This window comes from Paramisgurnus dabryanus, chromosome 4, assembly GCF_030506205.2.
Source record: "Paramisgurnus dabryanus chromosome 4, PD_genome_1.1, whole genome shotgun sequence".
Classification (NCBI taxonomy): Eukaryota; Metazoa; Chordata; class Actinopteri; order Cypriniformes; family Cobitidae; genus Paramisgurnus; species Paramisgurnus dabryanus.
In genome coordinates this window covers 49,879,975-49,900,138 of record NC_133340.1, presented here as the reverse complement: position 1 = coordinate 49,900,138, position 20,164 = coordinate 49,879,975, and positions in this window count along the sequence as shown.

Below are 20,164 nucleotides of genomic sequence, written 5' to 3'. Positions count from 1 at the left end.
AATAATACTGTAACCTTACATTTAAAATCATGAGTCATCATGGATTATTCCTTTCATGACTTTGAGTATAATCATTGGTGGATTGCAAGTCACTCCCTAGCAACCAATGAGCATACCCTAGCAACCATTTAGCAAGAGCTGTATCTCTGTATCAGAACATCGTAGAGACATGGGGTTCGGCTCTTTTGACTCATTAACACTATTTTAACATTTTGTGACCCGAGTTTTGCCAATGCAAGCACCACAAACATTTCTTTCATTGTTCCATTTGTCAATGTTCTGTGAGAAGAGAGGGAGACATTTCACTGAATGATAGCACTTTTTTGCTGATAACTTTGAACACGTGTGTCTGGTATCTTATTTTCCATCATTTATTTTGTACAATGCAGCAAATCTACACAGCCATGCCCTTAAAGGTCTTAATGTCCCAAATCGCTTGAACCCCGGTAATCGCTGCTTGCAGCTATATTTCTAGTTATTATTTTTCTTCTGCCGTAGAACGGATCGTGCAGACCAAACCGTAAGGCCTAGAGACTTGAGACTTGGCCAAATGGTAGGACCCAATTTGGGGAGAGGTTGATAGAGTATCAACCCGATTGGCCTATAGGTGGCGCTATAGCGATAACAAACGCGTTGATGCTCATAACTCCCAGAATTCTTGTCCAAATGTCAAGTGTCTTATATCCCTGGATTCCTTGCGTCAAGACGAACAAAACATATATCTCCGATTTCATTTCCGTCATGAAATTTTTTTCGCTATTTTCGATTTTGTCGAAAAAAATAAAAACGAACTAGTCCTAGGTTTTTTGTCCGATCGGAACCGTTCCAGTGCTGTAATATTCCTTGGAGTGTGAATATGAAAAGTTATCAAAAAAAAGTTGAACTTTATACTCGTCGTCGTCAAGCCACGCCCAAATGCCCCCAATGGGCGGAGCCTCTTGGACTTCAATGGCTGTAACTTGGGATTGGAAAGAGGTATCGAAACCAAATTTGGTACACATATACAGCGGACTATTCTGGGGTCACGTGCAAAAAATTGCATCGCTTGACCACTAGTTGGCGCTATAACACTACTTCAACTTTGAAGAGCTGTAACTAGAGAAATATGGGACCGATCAACTTGAGATTTGGCACGGGTGCTCTTGGTCTAGGGTACTATCTGTGTGGGAAAGGAATTTCGCGTAGCTCAAAAAACATGGCCGCCATCGGCCAATCAAGAAAAAGCAGCTATTGGGCAGGGTTAACGGAGGCCGATCGAAACGAAACGTGGTGGACCTGTTTGTCTCTTGGCCATGAAGGTCTGTGCAGAGTAAGAAAAAATTCGGCCTCCGGGAGGCGCTATCACGTTTTTTCAATGTTTAAGTGATTGTGTATTATGCAGTGTTTCAGATATCAACAAGATCTTTATATCATTTAATAGAGCTACATTTAATGAACAACTTTTCCTCAAGAAGCACTTGTCTCAGTCGAATCGTTTGTTAGATATTCATAATTTTCTCTTAAACCTACTTTTGCGAACTAGTCCTAGGTTTTTTGACCGATCTGAACCAATCCAGTGCTGGAATATTCCTTAGACACTGAATATCAATAATTATCAAAAAAAAGTTGAACTTTGCACTCGTCGTCGCAACACTACGGTCAAAAGTACGAAGAGGCGGGGCCACAAATACTTAAATTGCTATCATTTATGATAGGAATGAGATATCAACATGAAACTTGGTACACATATGTATAGACCCAAGCTGAGGTCACATGCAAAAAATTGCAGAGATTGTCCATTAGGTGGCGCTATAACTTAAGAACAAATAACCATAACTATAGCATATGTATATGACACATAAATATTTGTCTGACCTACTTGTTATTTTGCACATTACATCTACTTTCAGGTTCTTATAATGGTCTATGAGGATAATTATTTATCTTTGAAAACATGCCACTCAACAGCCAACCAGTATTAACCATGTACGAGTCAAGCCTAATGGTGTGTGATTACAACTAAACTCATGGGACTGTTGGTCTTATGTTTCCAAGTGTCTGTGAGGATTTTTAGTTCATCTTTCTGAAAATCTTTGCATCTAATACAATGTGTGCAAAGTAAACAGTTCTCTAGATCAGTGGTTCTCAACACACCTGCTTCACATAATCAGCACAATAGTAGAGATCTCTATTAACTAAACTGATTGTGTCAGATGAGAGAAACATACAAAATGTGCAGAGCAGTGGTTCTCCAGAAACGGAGTAGAGAACCACTGCTCTATATGTTTATGTTTATATGAAAAAACTATTTTGTGAACTAATACTTGGTTTTTCACTCAACACCACTAAAGCCAATGCAATACAATTTCCTGTAGTCTGTGAGCAAATATGAATGCCAAATTGTTATCACCAATTGTACGTCTTATTCCTTTAGTTGTTTAGCTTTGAATTACAAAAACAACTTTTCAAAACTACTAGAATTTTTTCAGTCAACAACAATAAAATCAGCGCAGTACATTTTTCTGTCCTCTGTGTGTAAAGGTATATCAAATACAAAATGTAATGAATTTGAATACCTGCTTTTGTAAGCATATATTTCATGTGATGTCACACATTGGTGTAGGTGCCATTTGTACGACTGAATTGCAGCATGTGTGTTTAAAGGAACTCATAAAGATATGGATTAAAGTTTTTCATTATCTCCATTTATTTACATCAGTAGCATTAGGATTCTATTCTACCTTCCATGACATAAACGTGTCCTGACATGATGTATAATACAAAGTTGTTACATTTTTATATGTTATTTTTCAAATATTGCACCAAAAACTTCATGTGATAATGCAATTGGTTATTATTCACATAAATGACCTGCTAGAACCCAACTAAAAAGCAGCACTTTATGAAAGTAACACAGACAAATGCTCACCAGCAAATCTGCTGCAAATCTACTAAATAACATGACATTTGTTATTGACATAATTTGATATTGAAAACATATCTGGATCAGTTATTTATTGGCCCAGCCTAAAATCACATGAAAATAATTGCAGAGCTATACCACTATTTGACAATTTAACATGACAGAGCCTAAAAATGTTTCTATTAAAATATGTAACTTTGCTTTATTGTTTCCAAATCCATAAATTAGTATTCTCTTACAATAACACAATAAAAGGATTATATGAAAAATATATACTCTCTGTGTGAAACACAGACCCTCATTAATATACTTAAGAGCATGCTTATCAGGATTTGAGTTAAAAATGTGTCTACCTTTATTTACTTTTAAATATTCAATACTAATTTTATGTTAAATTAATTGTAAAAGGAAAACAATAATTTTAGCCAACAGATGGCAGAAGGTCATCTTCTGCCATCTGCTGGCTAAAATTATTATTTATTATTTAAAATGTATACTCAATGAAATTGTGTTCACAGGTTTCATCAATGGATGCATGATTTAACTTTATGAAGTCAGTATTATTATGTTAAAATAACATTTCGTCAATCATTCTGACGGTATCCGTTTTAACAGTCATGTGACATTCGAACATAGGATAAACATTTAAATAGGTTGATGAACTCTTAAAGGACACCAAGCATATGGAGATTGGTCATTTATTTCAAAGTCTTATTTCCTAACCCTGCCATTTCTGCTTCTGTGTGTAAATGCATGTATGTGTTTTAGCTTATTCTTCATCATTGCTGTGTTATAGATTAGCCATATGAGACCTATATCTCTATATCAGAACATCGTAGAGAAATTGTGGTGGGCTGTTTTGTCTCATGTTAACAATTTTTGAAACATTTTGTGTGACAAATCTTGCAACAGCATGCACCACATAATTTTCTCTTCAGAAAATTTACCTAATTGGTAACATGTTAGTATTTCATATTCTAAGTATATTTGATAACAATGCAGCAAATCTAAACAGGCATGCCCTTAAAGGTCTTAAAGGTTCATATAATGAGATTTTTTAAAGATGTAAAATAAATTGTTTGTGTACCCAGAGTGTGTATGTGAAGTGTTATCTCAAAATACTCCACAGATCATTTATTATAGCATGTTAAAATTGACACTTTGTAGGCCTGAGCAAAATTGTGCAGTTTTTGGGTGTTTCCTTTAAAATGCAAATGAGTGGATGAAATGCAAACACTGATCACAATGATGGTGGTTTGTTGTAATTGAAATTCAATTGTGCTCTCGATTATTTTATTTTTTATCTTTTTCATGTTTTCTAGGTTGATATAAGCACTGGGGACCCAATTATAGCACTTACACTTGGAAAAAGTCAGATTTTCACGCTATGACCCCTTTAAGGTCCCAGATCGCTTGAACCCCGCTAATCGCTGCTTGCAGCTATATTTATTATTATTAGGGTTTCGAGCACGAAGTGCTGAAAACCTATTGTATTTGTCTGTTTTATTATTATTATTATTATTATTATTAGGGGTTCAAGCCCGTAGGGCTGAAACCCTATTGTAATTGTTAAGATTTTTATTTATTATTATTATTTTGCCGTAAAACGGAACGTGCAGACCAAACCGTAAGGCCTAGAGACTTGAAACTTGGTCAAATGGTAGGACCCAATTTGGGGAGAGGTTGATAGAGTATCAACCCGATTGGCCTATAGGTGGCGCTATAGCAATAACAAACGCGTTGATGATCATAACTCCCACAAATCTTGTCCAAATGTCAAGTGTCTTATATCACTGGAATCATTGCGTCAAGTCGAACAAAACGTTTATCTCCGATTTCACTTCCGCCATGGAAAATTTTTCGCTATTTTCGATTTTGTCGAAAAAAATAAAAACGAACTAGTCCTAGGTTTTTCGTCCGATTGGAACCGTTCCAGTGCTGTAATATTCCTTGGAGTGTGAATATGAAAAGTTATCAAAAAAAAGTGGAACTTTAGACTCGCCGTCGTCAAGCCACGCCCAAACGCCCCCAATGGGCGGAGCCTCTTGGACTTAAATGGCTATAACTTGGGATTGGAAAGAGGTATCAACACCAAATTTGGTACACATATACAATGGACTATTCTGGGGTCACGAAACAAAAATTGCGCCGCTTGACCACTAGCTGGCGCTATAAGACCACCTCAACTTTGAAGGTCTGTAACTCCAGAAATGTGCGACCGATCAACTTGACATTTGGCACCGGTGCTCCTGGTCTACGGTACTATCTATGTGTAAAAGGAATTTCGCTTGGATCAAAAAACATGGCCGCCATCGGCCAATCAAGGAAAAGCAGCTGTTAGACAGGGTTAACGGAGGCCGATCAAAACGAAACGCGGTGGTCCTGTTTGTCTCTTGGCCATGAAGGTCTGTGCAGAGTAAGAAAAAATTCGGCCTCCGGGAGGCGCTATCACGTTTTTTCAGTGTTTAAGTGATTGTGTATTATGCAGTGTTTCAGATAGCAACAAGATCTTCATATCATTAAATAGAGGTACTTACAATGAACAACTTTTCCTCAAGAAGCACTTGTCTCAGTCGAATCGTTTGTTAGATATTCATCATTTTCTTTTAAACCTACTCTTGCGAACTAGTCCTAGGTTTTTTGACCGATCTGAACCAATCCAGTGCTGGAATATTCCATAGACACTGAATATCAATAATTATCAAAAAAAAGTTGAACTTTGCACTCGTTGTCGCAACACCACGGTTAAAAGTACGAAGAGGTGGTGCCACAAATACTTAAATGGCTATCATTTATGATAGGAATCAGATATCAACACGAAACTTGGTACACATATGCATAGACCTAGGCCCAGGTCATATACAAAAAATTGCAGAGATTGTCCACTAGGTGGCGCTATAACATAAGAACAAGGAATGATGACTAAAGCATATGTATACGACACATAAATATTTGTCCGACCTATTTGTTATTTTGCACATAACATCTGCTTTCAGATTCTTATAAGGGTCTATTAGGATAATTACATATCTTAGAAAACATGCGACCAACAGCCAGCCAGCATTAACCATGTACATGTCCAGTGTAATGGTGTGCGATTACAACTAAACTGATGGGCCTGTTTGTCTTATGTTCTCAAGTGTCTGTGAGGATTTTTGGCTCATCATTCCGGAAATATTTGCATCTAGAACAACAGGTGTTACGTTAACTGTACCCTAGATCAGTGGTTCTCAAAATTATTCCTGGAGGCCCACTGCTCTGCACATATACAAAAGTCTTCTATTTTAAACAAATCTACTTTAATGATAAGTAGAGATTTTTATGAACTGAACTGATTGTGTCAGATGAGAGAATCATACAAAATGTGCCGAGCATTGGGTCTCGAGAAACCACTGCTTTTCACTGAGTTTGAAAGTACTGCTCTAGATGTTTATGTTTATATGAAAAACAATTTTGTGAATTTACTGTACTATATCTATTTTATTTTATAATCAAATCATCAAAATGTATTAAAACTGTTTTCTATTAAAAAAACAACAATAGTATTAAATGACAAATAATCGAGTAATAATTATAGTTGTCATCATCAAGACTTTTCACTGTATTATACATTTTATTTTGAATTCAAGTGAATGTGTCTATTAACTTGAAATAAAATCTAATTATCTCTACTTCTGTTATCAAATTAAAATATGAACAATTTATATATATTAGTTTTACAAACTCACTACTATATTATTACAATCAAATAGTTTAAATTAAAACTTGTTTAAAGGTTGAACTGGAGATTAGTATGGTTTACATCTAGGCAAATATTATTTCTACATTCATTTCTGTTCTTATAAAAAAGTTATAAAAAAAATGTTCTAGAATATTTACTCCATTAATACATAACTCAGTATTATGTAAGGAGTTACAATCATAAGATGTATAACATTGACAGAGTTGAATAAGTCCACTAGGTATGGCATCAAATACAACTGCAAATTCCTTAGCAGTTACTGGAATCTTATAATGATTGAGGAATTCACAATAATTAAAGAGGTGACCATCATCTTTAAATAACTGCCTCACTAATATTATATTATTATTATACCAATTTCTATAAAATAAGGATCTGTTTCTTGTATAGAATATTCTTGTTATTCCAAATAACATATCTATGTGGAGAAAAGTTATGTTTATATATGAGCATCCAAGATAAACAAACCTGTTTATGGAAACCTGACAGTTTTATGGGAACCCTTGTTTATATCAAAATTGTATCGCAAAAACAATTCCAAACAACCCGATTTCTTTAAAATCTTTTCTGGTATGATGTTCCATATACTTCCTTTGCAACTTCAGTAACTTTTTATCCACTTATTTTTAAAAACACAGTTAGCAGTATTAAAATCTAGTAAAAAAATTGTTTCCTCCTTTCTCAACTGGATTACATAGACTTGTATACACTATAGTTGTTAAAAGCTTTCACTGCTGGGTCTGTCGTTCATACGTGGATTACTCAGTTAGCTGGATTTCATTGTTGACGATTTAGCTTCATGTTGAATTATTTGTTTCTTCGAAGGTCATCCTAGAGTTGTTGTTATAGTAACATGTCCGTAAGGTTAAAACTGCTCGGGATTCAAATTCAACTCGTAATAAAAAATGATACATTTAATATTTTAGTAATGTTATTTAAAAAAAACTATATAATATAAAAAAACATAATTAAGACTGTGTTTTAAGGACTAGTCTGAAGAATTAGTAGTTAGTTAGGGCTAATCAGTCTAACTATTTGGATTTAAATATATTTTAAATAATTTAAATATTTTTTCACATGATACTTAAAGCAGTTATGTTCAATCATGAAGACAAAAATGTATGACTAACTTTGAATACTAGTCTTAGAGATTAATGTTACTGACCATTGGTTTAAATGTAGTTCCAGACTAAAATTTAGGCTTAAGTTTTAGTTGTCTTACTTGAAAATAGCTTACACTGGCCTACCTTTAAATATATCTGGGCCATAGTTTTGTCTTAAGATGTACACCAGAAATGTTTTTTATAAGGTTTGTTTGTAAAAAGTACCTTAATGTTTTTACATAACTAATGGCTAGTCATGCATCAATCTAAACCTGTGGGAAACAACCCAATAAAGTTATAAAGCTTCAAATGTTGTCTTAGAATTTTTCAAATCCTAAAGGTATGAAAAAGATTGCTGTAAATATGTGGATCCTTAAAGAACAATAATAGGCCAACATTAGAAATAATAACTAATAATCATACATAAAGAGAATATATATTTGGTTATCAGAAGCTTTAGTATTCTAATCTACTTTCCAGAACATAAACATGTCATGATGTATCTTATAAAGTTTTTAATAATTGTTTATAGAATTATTGCAATGAAATTGTAATGTTATTATACAATTGGTTATTTTAAATGTAAATGATTTGCTGAAAACTTACTCTAGCACAGCACATGTGTGAACACAAATAAGTGCTTAATAGCAAATGTGACTGACATTTGCTTAATGACATCATTTGTTATTAACTCCATTTGATATAAACAACACATCTGTATCAGTTATGTATGGACATAGCCAGTGGTTAAATATAAAAAATGTAGAGCTTTAGTACTACTTTAAGGCCTACTATAATATGAGAGAGGCTGTTATCTGAAATACTTGTATGTTTGCACATAATATCTATGTCAAAGAATATATATGTTCTATAAGAACAATTACTTTTGTTAAAAAAATGTCTAAAAGATTTAAACAAGCAAACATTTAGTAAGACCTACAGAATAGATCTCTATGAACTAAAATGACTGTTTCAGATGAGAGAAACATACAAAATGTGCAGAGCATGTTTGTGTATATGTTCCTTTTGTCCATAAAAATATATACGGTTTAATAACTTGCATACCTCACTTTATTTACCTAATTAAAACAGAAAGCCTTCATGGTACTCGATTAAAGGACATGAACATGAATCTGCTAAATGAAATGATATTTGTTATTGACAGGATTTAATAACACCATCCACCATTCTGATAACGTATCTGGTTGTTTTATTAAATTGTTTCAGTTCTTACACTCAACAACAGTAAAGCCAGTGCAGTACAATTTTCTCTACACTGTATATATATATATATATATATATATATATATATATCAAATACAAAAACAACTTTGCAAAAGTATAGCTATCACACAGTCATTTTGAAAATGGCCCTGACGAACGGCCCCTAAAGCTTATGACAAAGCATACAATGTATTATTGAGATCAGGCAATATACTCAAATTCCTTATTGTGGATTTTAGGTGCAATTTTCCGTTATGTTCACTAGATGGCAGAAGAGGATCAATCACTGGCTGACATTTGAACTCACAGAAAACACAGAAGATGATTACTCTTTAACTAATTCTACTATTAATAGAAATCTGTTCACATTTAAAGGTGCAGTGTGTAATTTTTAGAAGGATCTCTTGACAGAAATGCAAAATGATATACAAAACTATATTATCAGGGGTGTATAAAGACCTTTCATAATGAACCGGTATGTGTTTATTAGCTTAGAACGAGACCTTTTTATCTACAAACACCAAGGTCCCCTTACATGGAAGTCAACATTTTGTGGCGCCATTTTTCTACAGAAGCCCCTAACGGACAAATTTTTTACTAAGTTGTCTCCGACGATGACATGTTTGTCTGGTGGCGGCTACCGTAGCTTCTCTATGTGTTTCAAAAGCGAGGGGTGAGCAGTGGACTAAGCCATTGGTTGCATTTCGTGACCTCACCACTAGATGCCACTAAAATGTACACACTGCACCTTTAACTTCATGATTTTACTGTTATAATATTAAAATCAAATTTAGTGAAAGACTACCACTTCAATTGTTCTGAGTTGTCAGTTTTATCACTCATGTCACTTTATGATAGCTGTGAAACGTGAACATAATTTTGGAGGCACTTACACGACATTTCCAGTAAGAATTATATTTTTATGTTTTTTATAAAAAAAAACTACATACAAAATGAGTGTGTAACCATGTCAGTATTAAGTCTTGTTCTTTAACAGTCTTGTTTCTCCTTTCTCAGGTAAACGTGTATGTGTATAATATACAATGCAGAATATCTATATGGCCATGTCCTTAAACGTCTTGTGATCCCAAATAGCTTGAACCCCGCTAATCGCTGCTTGCAGCTATATTTATTATTATTATTATTATTTTTCCGCCATAAAACGCGTCGCCCAGCACAAACCGTAAGTCGTAGAAACTTGCCACTTGGTCAACTGGTTGTATATTAGCAGGCTACTCAGATACAGTGAATCAGCCAAATCGGCCCATAGGTGGCGCTATAGCAATGCCCGACGCGTTGGGGCTCATAACTCCTAAACCGGACATCCTACACTCAAGTGTTTGGTATCATTGTAATCCTTGGCTCCAAACTTAAAAAATGTATATCTCCGATTTAATTTCCGGTATGCAAATTTTTTCGCTAATTTGCATAATATGCATTTCAAGCCAAACTGAACTAGTCCTAGGTTTTTCGCCCGATCGGAATCGTTCCAACGCAGGAGAAATCTGTGGAGTGAGTAGGTAAATAATTATCGAACAGAATGTGTAATTTCGCTTCAGTGTCACTAAGGGGCGCCAAAATTCAATACCGGAAGTAGACTATCTCCAGGAAAATGGCTATAACTCGTGAACGGTTAGAGATATCTTAACGCGGTTTGGTACACATGTGTATCAGCTCACTCCGGGGTCACAGGAAAAAATAAGCGGATTTTGGCCACTAGGTGGCGCTATAATAAGCTTGAGGGTCGAAAATGGCTATCACTACACAACCGTAAGCCCGATACACTTCATATTTGGTATGGTGTGTCTTTGTGCAATGTACCATGAGGGTCTAGAAGGACATTGGCGTATCTGCAAAAACATGGCCGTCATCGGCCAATGAAGTGTGAGGGCTGATTTGACAGGGTTAACGAAGGTCGATCGGAACGACACTCACTGTGCTTGTTCGTGTACTGCTCTAGAAGGTCTGTAAGAATTATGGTGTCATTTGGCCACTAGGGGGCGTAATACCGTATGTCGGTGCCTGTATCACGTGACGTTTGACATACATACACAAACATGACATCATATGATAGATCGGTTCATGACGAAAAACTTTGCCTCTTAAAGCGTTGTTGTCAATCAAACGGTTCGTTAGTTATTGGCGATAACGTTCAAACCTACTTTTGCGAACTAGTCCTAGGTTTTTCATCCGATCTGAACCTAACGAAAGCTGATTGATTCTGTGGAGTGGGAATATGAATAATTATCGAAAAAAAGTTGAAATTTGTATTCAAACACGCAAGGAGTGGCCAAAAATCGAACTGGGCGGAGCTTAAAACATTTAAACGGCCATAACTCGAGAGGCGTTTGAGATATCATCATGGGGCTTGAATCATATGTGTAGGCCATCGGTCTAAGGTCGTGATATAAAAAGCTCCCCGATTGGACACTAGATGGCGCTATAACTGGGAAAATAGCACTAAATACTGTGATTATGCAATGGTTGCAACTTTCACGCCTATAACTTTATCTGTGGTCAAGAGATTTTCATGGGAGTTATTTTTTTAGCATCCTGAATTGTTTCCGAGTCCTACGATACCAAGCATGCCAGGTTTCGCCTTACGGTTAGTTCTGCACAGCAAAAATAGCACTTACAAAACATGCGCGAATAACTCTGCGAGGATTATTCCGATCGACTTTAAACGACCATAGGAAGAACATTGCATTACCTTCTGAACAAAAAAGTCCAGTGGCGTTATTTTAAAATTTCTATCAGAAATGGCAGAAAATTGCAAAAAACGAAAAATTACCTCAAAATTTTGTGTTTTTTACACATAGATGGTTATACCTCCGCAACGAAATGACATTTTTTCACCAGATTTGATACGCTGATGGCTGAGCAGAGTCTGAGGCAATACCCAAAAAATAATATGCCTGCACCACTCGTTGGCCTCATAATTGAACAAAACCTTTGACATTGAGCGAGCCCAATGGTCTTACAACTGTTTTTTTCACTAAACTAAAGTGTTCAGCCATGATACTAGCTAGATGTAACAAAGTCATGACCTGACGTTGCATGCACAATTTTGTCGTAGCGCCACCCTGTGGTTATTTGTTATTTTCACTTAAAAGTGAGTAGAGAGCAGAGAAATTTCACTGAATGAGAGCTGTTTTTTTGCTGATAGCTAATGTATTTAAGGTGTATCTTCGCCAAACGTATGCGTAATGACACAGTACTTGGTTATTCTGATGGCAGTCAGGACCTGAGGGAGCCTGCAGTTTTGTTGCACCAACACCTAGTGGTCGGAAGCATATTTTAGAAACGTAAATCTTTGGCTGCAGTCACCGTATTTTCATGGGACTTTTTTCACAGGAGTCCTGAATTGTTGCAGAGTCCAACGATACCAAACATGCCAGGTTTTGCCTTATGCTTAGTCCTGGAGTTATCAGAACACAATTAAGGAGGACATTAAATAAGTCAAGTATTATCTTTCCAGCTGTGTTTGCTGTCCACTGTAGGTCCTTGCGGTTTGCTGCGCTGCTGTGTGTGTGTTTTATGTGCACTTCTGCAGTCTGTTTACACCATTGCACCATACCACGACTCAATGGCCTTGTAGTTCAACTAAACACGGCCATTTCTGAATTGTATGTTACGGTATAAATCTGAAAAACTAATTCTCGTTAACAAATTATCTGAATGACTTAACATTAAGGACGTGACATATTTGTCCTATAGGTGCACCTGTGTGTAAGCATACATAGTCTGTATGAACCGTTTCTGACCATCTCTTTCGTTTTTCTGCATGCGATGTGATGTATCAGCCTGGTCGACGACGTCTGACGTCTCTGACGTGCTTTAATGCTCGAAACCCGGTAAATGCTGCTTGCAGCTTTAATTATTTATTATTTTTCCACTGTAAAACGCGTTGCCCAGCCCAAACCGTAAGTCGTAGAGACTTGCCACTTGGTCAACTGGTTGTATATTAGCAGGCTACTCAGATAGAGTGAATCAGCCAAATCGGCCCATAGGTGGCGCTATAGCAATGCTCGACGTGTTGGGGCTCATAACTCCTAAACCGGACATCATACACTCAAGTGTTTGGTATCATTGTAATCCCTGGCTCCAAACTTAAAAAATGTATATCTCCGATTTCATTTCCGGTATGCAAATTTTTCCGCTAATTTGTATAATATACATTTCAAGCCAAAATGAACTAGTCCTAGGTTTTTCGCCCGAACGGAACCGTTCCAATGCAGGAGAAATCTGTGGAGTGAGTAGGTAAATAATTATCGAACAGAATTTGAAATTTCGCTTTAGGGTCACTAAGGGGCGCCAAAACTCCATACAGGAAGTAGCCTACCATCACTGAAATGGCTATAACTGGTGAACGGTTTGAGATATCTTAACGAGGTTTGGTACACATGTGTACTAGCTCAGTCCGGGGTCACAGTAAAAAAGATGCCGATTTTGGCCACTAGGTGGCGCTATAACAGGCTTGAGCTCGGGAATGGCTATTACTACACAACCGTTAGCCCGATACACGTAATATTTTGTATGGTGTGTCTTTGTGCAATGTACCATGAGGGTCTAGAAGGACATTGGCGTTTCTCCAAAAACATGGCCGTCATCAGCCAATGAATGTTGAGGACTGATTTGACGGGGTTAACGGAGGTCGATCGGAAGGAAACGCACTGTGCTTCTTCGTGTACTGCTCCTGAAGGCCTGTAAGATTTGTGGTGTAATTTGGCCACTAGGGGGCGTAATACCGTATTTCGGTGCCTGTATCACGTGACGTTTGACATACACACACAAACATGACATCATATGATAGATCGGCTCATGACGAAAAACTTTGCCTCTTGATGCATTGCTGTCAATCAAACGGTTCGTTAGTTATTGACGATAATATTCAAATATACTTTTGCGAACTAGTCCTAGGTTTTTTGCCCGATCCGAACCTAACCAAGGCTGATTGATTCTGTGGAGTGTGAATATGAATAATTATCGAAAAAAAGTTGAAATTTGTATTCAAACATGCAAGGAGTGGCCAAAAACCGAACTGGGCGGAGCTTAAAACATTTAAACGGCCATAACTCGAGAGGCGTTTGAGATATCATCATAGGGCTTGAATCATATGTGTAGGCCATCGGTCTAAGGTCGTGATATAAAAATCTCGCCGATCGGACACTAGATGGCGCTATAACGGGGAAAATGGCACTAAATACTGTGAATATGCAATGGTTCCAACTTTCACGCCTATAACTTTATCTGTGGTCAAGAGATTTTCATGGGAGTTGTTTTTTTTAGCATCCTGAATTGTTTCCGAGTCCTACGATACCAAGCATGCCAGGTTTCGCCTTACAGTTAGTTCTGCACAGGAAAATAGAGCTTAAAAAACACGCGCGAATAACTCCGCGAGGGTTATTCCGATCGACTCGAAACGACCATAGGAAGAACATTGCAATACCTTCTGAACAAAAAAGTCTATTGGCGTTATGTTAAAATTTTCATCAGAAATGGCCGAAAATTACAAAAAACGAAAAATTACCCCAAAATTTGTCGTTTTTACACATAAATGGTTATACCTCTGCAACGAAATGACATTTTTTCACCAGATTTGATACACTGATGTCTGAGCAGAGTCTGAGGCAATACCCAAAAAATAATATGCCTGCACCACTAGTTGGCCTCATAATTGAACAAAACCTTTGACATTGAGCGAGCCCAATGGTCTTACAACAGTTTTTTCACTAAACTGAAGTGTTTAGCCATGATACTAGCTAGATGTAACAAAGGTATGACCTGACGTTGCATGCACAATTTTGTCGTAGCGCCACCTTGTGCTTATTTGTTATTTTCACTTAGAAGTGAGTAGAGAGCGGAGAGATTTCACTGAATGAGAGCCGTTTTCTTGCTGATAACTAATGTATTTAAGGTTGTATCTTCACCAAACGTATGCGTAATGACATGGTACTCGGTAATTCTGATGGCTGTCAGGACCTGAGGGAGCCTGCAGTTTCGGACGCATATTTTACATGCCTACAACTTTGGCTGCAGTCACCGTATTTTCATGGGACTTTTTTCACAGGAGTCCTGAATTGTTGCAGAGTCCAACGATACCAAACATGCCCGGTTTTGCCTTGTGCTTAGTCCTGGGGTCGGACTTAATGCACGGGCTTACCTGGGCTGAAGCCCAGGGGCCTCCCAAGTTCAAGGGCCTCCCAAGTTTGCGTTCATGATGAGCTGAAAAGGTCATATTGTTTTGTAACTTGTCAGGTTTTCTGTCAATCACTCTAATTGCACGTTACATGGCTGCTGATTGGTCCGTTGTAACTTAACGTGAAATAAAATGTTAGACGTAACATATTTTTTATTCCGCGTGATGTAATTAAGTGCGCGTTGTCAACTTGACATTCCTGCATGTTAGACTGAGTGTGACAGAGAAACGGGAAATAATCCACCAACAAATGTAAGAGTAATTTCTGAAATTTCATAATAAGCACTGAGGTGCAGGTCTCTCTCTCTTTCGCGCGCACGCTCGCTCGTTTGCTCTCTCTGTGCTCGTGCAGCTGTCTGAGTCTCTGGCATGCAGAAGTCTCTCCAAACGTGCACAAGAAACTGTGCCGCTAAATTAAGAAAGGAGTTCCCGCACATAATGCTGTTAGTTGTTATAAAGTTTAAGTTTACTCGCGTTTATATCAGTGACGCGTGCGCAGCTGGAGCGATGTTTGACGCGACGTTAGCTCACAGTACATACATCTGTTGGTTTAGAAAGACGAGAAAGAGACGCAACGGTAAAGGTGCAAGTCTAAGAAAGTAAAGAGCGACTAGACCATCTCAAATGATCATCCCCTGATAGCACCATTATAATCTCATTATCTTAAGATCTTATATACAGGTATGTTCCCTGTCTGTCTTGTGCATATTCATACTTGGTCGTTTTACATGCTTATGTATGCATAAATACTAAATACAATGCATACTATATCTTCAATAGCCTACAAAATAAATAACTGATTAAAAAACAAGATTCTGTCTAAAGACTTATCTTTTGTTATCATTAATGCATTTAACAAGATTCTGTCTATAAAGACTTATCTTTTGTTATCATTAATGCATTTTCACTTTAAAACTAACTTTAACTTATTATATTTTTAAAACTGTGGTGAGCATTTAGTTGTGAGTGGCAATTTTCTGCAAATTTGTATTTTCCAAAAACTATATAAATATAAAGCTTATAAACATATATACTTTCAGACATTTTGGTTTTATTATCACCACATGTTGCTGTGTGTGGTTGTTAAATAAAGTGTCTTGTGTTTATGCTCAAGTGGGCTCAGTGATATGTTAATAACAATATTATGGTGTTTTCTGTCTCAAAGAGGGAAAACTCACTGTTGTATGTCTCGAAAGAAACTAATGCATTTTGTGATGTACCTAGATATTACACTTAAAAAAAAAATAGACTATAAATCGAGGGGAAGGGGGGCCTACAAAACCTCTTAGCCCCGGGGCCTCACATTAGGTTAAGGCGGCCCTGCCTGGGGTTATCATAACACAATTCAGGAGGACATTAAATAAGTCAAGCATTATCTTTCCAGCTGTGTTTGCTGTTCACTGTAGGTCCTTCAATCTGCTGCGCTGCTGTGTTTGTTTCTTATGTACACTTGTGCAGTCTGTTTGCACCATTGCACCATACCACGACTCAATGGCCTTGTAGTTCAACTAAACACGGCCATTTCTGAATTGTATGTTACGTTATAAATCTGAAAAACTAATTCTCCTTAACAACTTATCCTCATAACGTCACATTAAGGACATTACATGTTTGTCTTATAGGTGCACCTGTGTGTAAGCATACATAGTCTGTATGATCCTTTTTTGACCATCTCTTTCATTTTCTGAAGCGAGGTGGTCTAACATTCATTGTGGCTGTGTTCGGGTTTAACTGCTCAGCCTGGTAAGCGAAGTCTGAGGTTTTTGACGTTGCCTTAAAGCTCGAAACCCGGCAATTGCTGCTTGCAGCTATATTTCTTTTTATTATTTTTCTTCTGCCGTAAAACGGATCGTGCAGACCAAACCGTAAGGCCTAGAGACTTGAGACTTGGCCAAATGGTAGGTCTCATTCGTGCGCGAAGATGACAGAGTGTCATCCCAATCGGCCTATGGGGGGCGCTACAGCGATGGCAAACGCGTTGATGCTCATAACTTCGACAATTCTTGTCCAAATGTCAAGTGTCTTATATTCCTGGATTCCTTGCGTCAAGACGAACAAAATGTATATCTCCGATTTCATTTCCGTCATTAAAAATTTTCCGCTATTTTTGATTTTGTCGAAAAAAATAAAAACGAACTAGTCCTAGGTTTTTCGCTCGATCGGAATCGTTTCGGTGCTAAAATGTTCCTTGGAGTTCGAATATCAATAATTATTGAAAAAAAGTTGAACTTTCGACTCACGGTCGACATGCCACGCCCAAACGTCTGAAGTGTGCGCAGCCACTAGGGATTTATTGGATATAACTGCGGACAGGAATGAAGTATTAACACGACACTTGGTACTTGTGATGACAGTCATGGCCTGAGGTGGCATGCGTCGTTTCGTCACAGCGCCACCTAGTGGTCAGACGAATCATTTAAACGCTTATAACTTAGGCTGAGTTTAACATATTTTCATGCAACTTTTTTCTTTGGAGTCCTGAATTGTTGCCGAGTCCAACGATACCAAGCATGCCAGGTTTTGCTTTACGGTTGGTTCTGCACAGGAAAATAGCGCTTAAAAAACACGCGCGAATAACTCCGCGAGGGTTATTCCGTTCGACTCGAAACGACCATAGGAAGAACATTGTATTACCTTCTGAACAAAAAGTTCTATTGGCGTTATGTTAAAATTTTCATCAGAAATGGCCGAAAATTGCAAAAAACGAAAAATTACCTCAAAATTTTGTGTTTTTACACATAAATGGTTATAACTCCGCAACAAAATGATATTTTTTCACCAGATTTGATACGCTGATGCCTGAGCACAGTCTGAGGCAATACAAAAAAAAAATGGTATGCCTGCACCACTAGTTGGCCTCATAATTTAACAAAACCTATGACATTGAGCAAACCCTATGGTCAAACAACTGTTTTTTCAATAAACTAAAGTGTACAGCCATGATACTAGCTAGATGTAACACAGTCATGACCTGAGATTCCATGCACGAGTTTGTCATAGCGCCACCTAGTGGTAATTTGTTATTTTCACTTAAAAATACTGTAACCTTACATTTAAAATCATGAGTCATCATGGATTATTCCTTTCATGGCTTTGAGTATAATCATTGATGGATTGCAAGTCACTCCCTAGCAACCAATGAGAATACCCTAGCAACCATTTAGCAAGCTGTATCTCTGTATCAGAACATCGTAGAGACGTGGGGTTCGGCTCTTTTGACTCATTAACCCTATTTTAACATTTTGTGACCCGAGTTTTGCCATTGCAAGCACCACAAACATTTCCTTCAGTGTTCTATTTGTCAATGTTCCGTGAGAAGAGAGGGAGACATTTCACTGAACGATAGCAATTTTTGCTAATAACTTTGAACACGTGTGTCTGGTATCTTATTTTTCATCATTTATTTTGTACAATGCAGCAAATCTACACAGCCATGCCCTTAATGGTCTTAATGTCCCAAATCGCTTGAACCCCGGTAATCGCTGCTTGCAGCTATATTTCTATTTATTATTTTTCTTCTGCCGTAAAACGGAACGTGCAGACCAAACCGTAAGGCCTAGAGACTTGAGACTTGGCCAAATGGTAGGTCTCATTCGTGCGCGAAGTTGACAGAGTGTCACCACAATCGGCCTATGGGGGGCGCTATAGCGATGGCAAACGCGTTGATGCTCATAACTTCCACAATTCTTGTCCTAATGTCAAGTGTCTTATATCCCTGGATTCCTTGCGTCAAGACGAACAAAATGTATATCTCCGATTTCATTTCCGTCATTAAAAATTTTCCGCTATTTTCGATTTTGTCGAAAAAAATAAAAATGAACTCGTCCTAGGTTTTTTGTCCGATCGGAACCGTTACAGTGCTGTAATATTCCTTGGAGTGTGAATATAAAAAGTTATCAAAAAAAAGTTGAACTTTATACTCGTCGTCAAGCCACGCCCAAACGCCCCCAATGGGCGGAGCTTCTTGGACTTAAATGACTATAACTTGGGACTGGAAAGAGGTATCGAAACCAAATTTGGTACACATATACATCGGACTATTCTGGGGTCACGTGAAAAAAATTGCATCGCTTGACCACTAGTTGGCGCTATAACACCACCTCAACTTTGAAGGGCTGTAACCAGAGAAATATGGAACCGATCAACTTAAGATTTGGCACCGGTGCTCCTGGTCTAGGGTGCTATCTATGTCTCAAAGGAATTTCGCGTAGGTCAAAAAACATGGCCGCCATCGGCCAATCAAGAAAAAGCAGCTATTAGGCAGGGTTAACGGAGGCCGATCGAAACGAAACGCGGTGGGCCTGTTTGTCTCTTGGCCATGAAGGTCTGTGCAGAGTAAGAAAAAATTCGGCCTCCGGGGGGCGCTATCACGTTTTTTCAGTGTTTAAGTGATTGTGTATTATGCAGTGTTTCAGATATCAACAAGATCCTCATATCATTTAATAGAGGTACTTAAAATGAACAACATTGCCTCAAGAAGCACTTGTCTCAGTCGAATCGTTTGTGAGATATTCATCATTTTCTTTTAAACCTACTTTTGCGAACTAGTCCTAGGTTTTTTGACCGATCTGAACCAATCCAGTGCTGGAATATTCCTTAGACACTGAATATCAATAATTATCAAAAAAAGTTGAACTTTGCACTCGTCGTCTCAACACCATGGTCAAAAGTACGAAGAGGCGGGGGCACAAATACTTAAATGGCTATCATTTATGATAGGAATGAGATATCAACACAAAACTTGGTACACATATGTATAGACCTAGGCCGAGGTCACATGCAAAAAATTGCAGAGATTGTCCACTAGGTGGCGCTATAAACTAAGAACAAAAACGATGACTATAGCATATGTATACGACACATAAATATTTGTCTGACCTACTTGTTATTTTGCACATAACATATGCTTTCAGATTCTTATAATGGTCTATTAGGATAATTACATATCTTAGAAAACATGCCAACCAACAGCCAACCAGCATTTACCATGTACG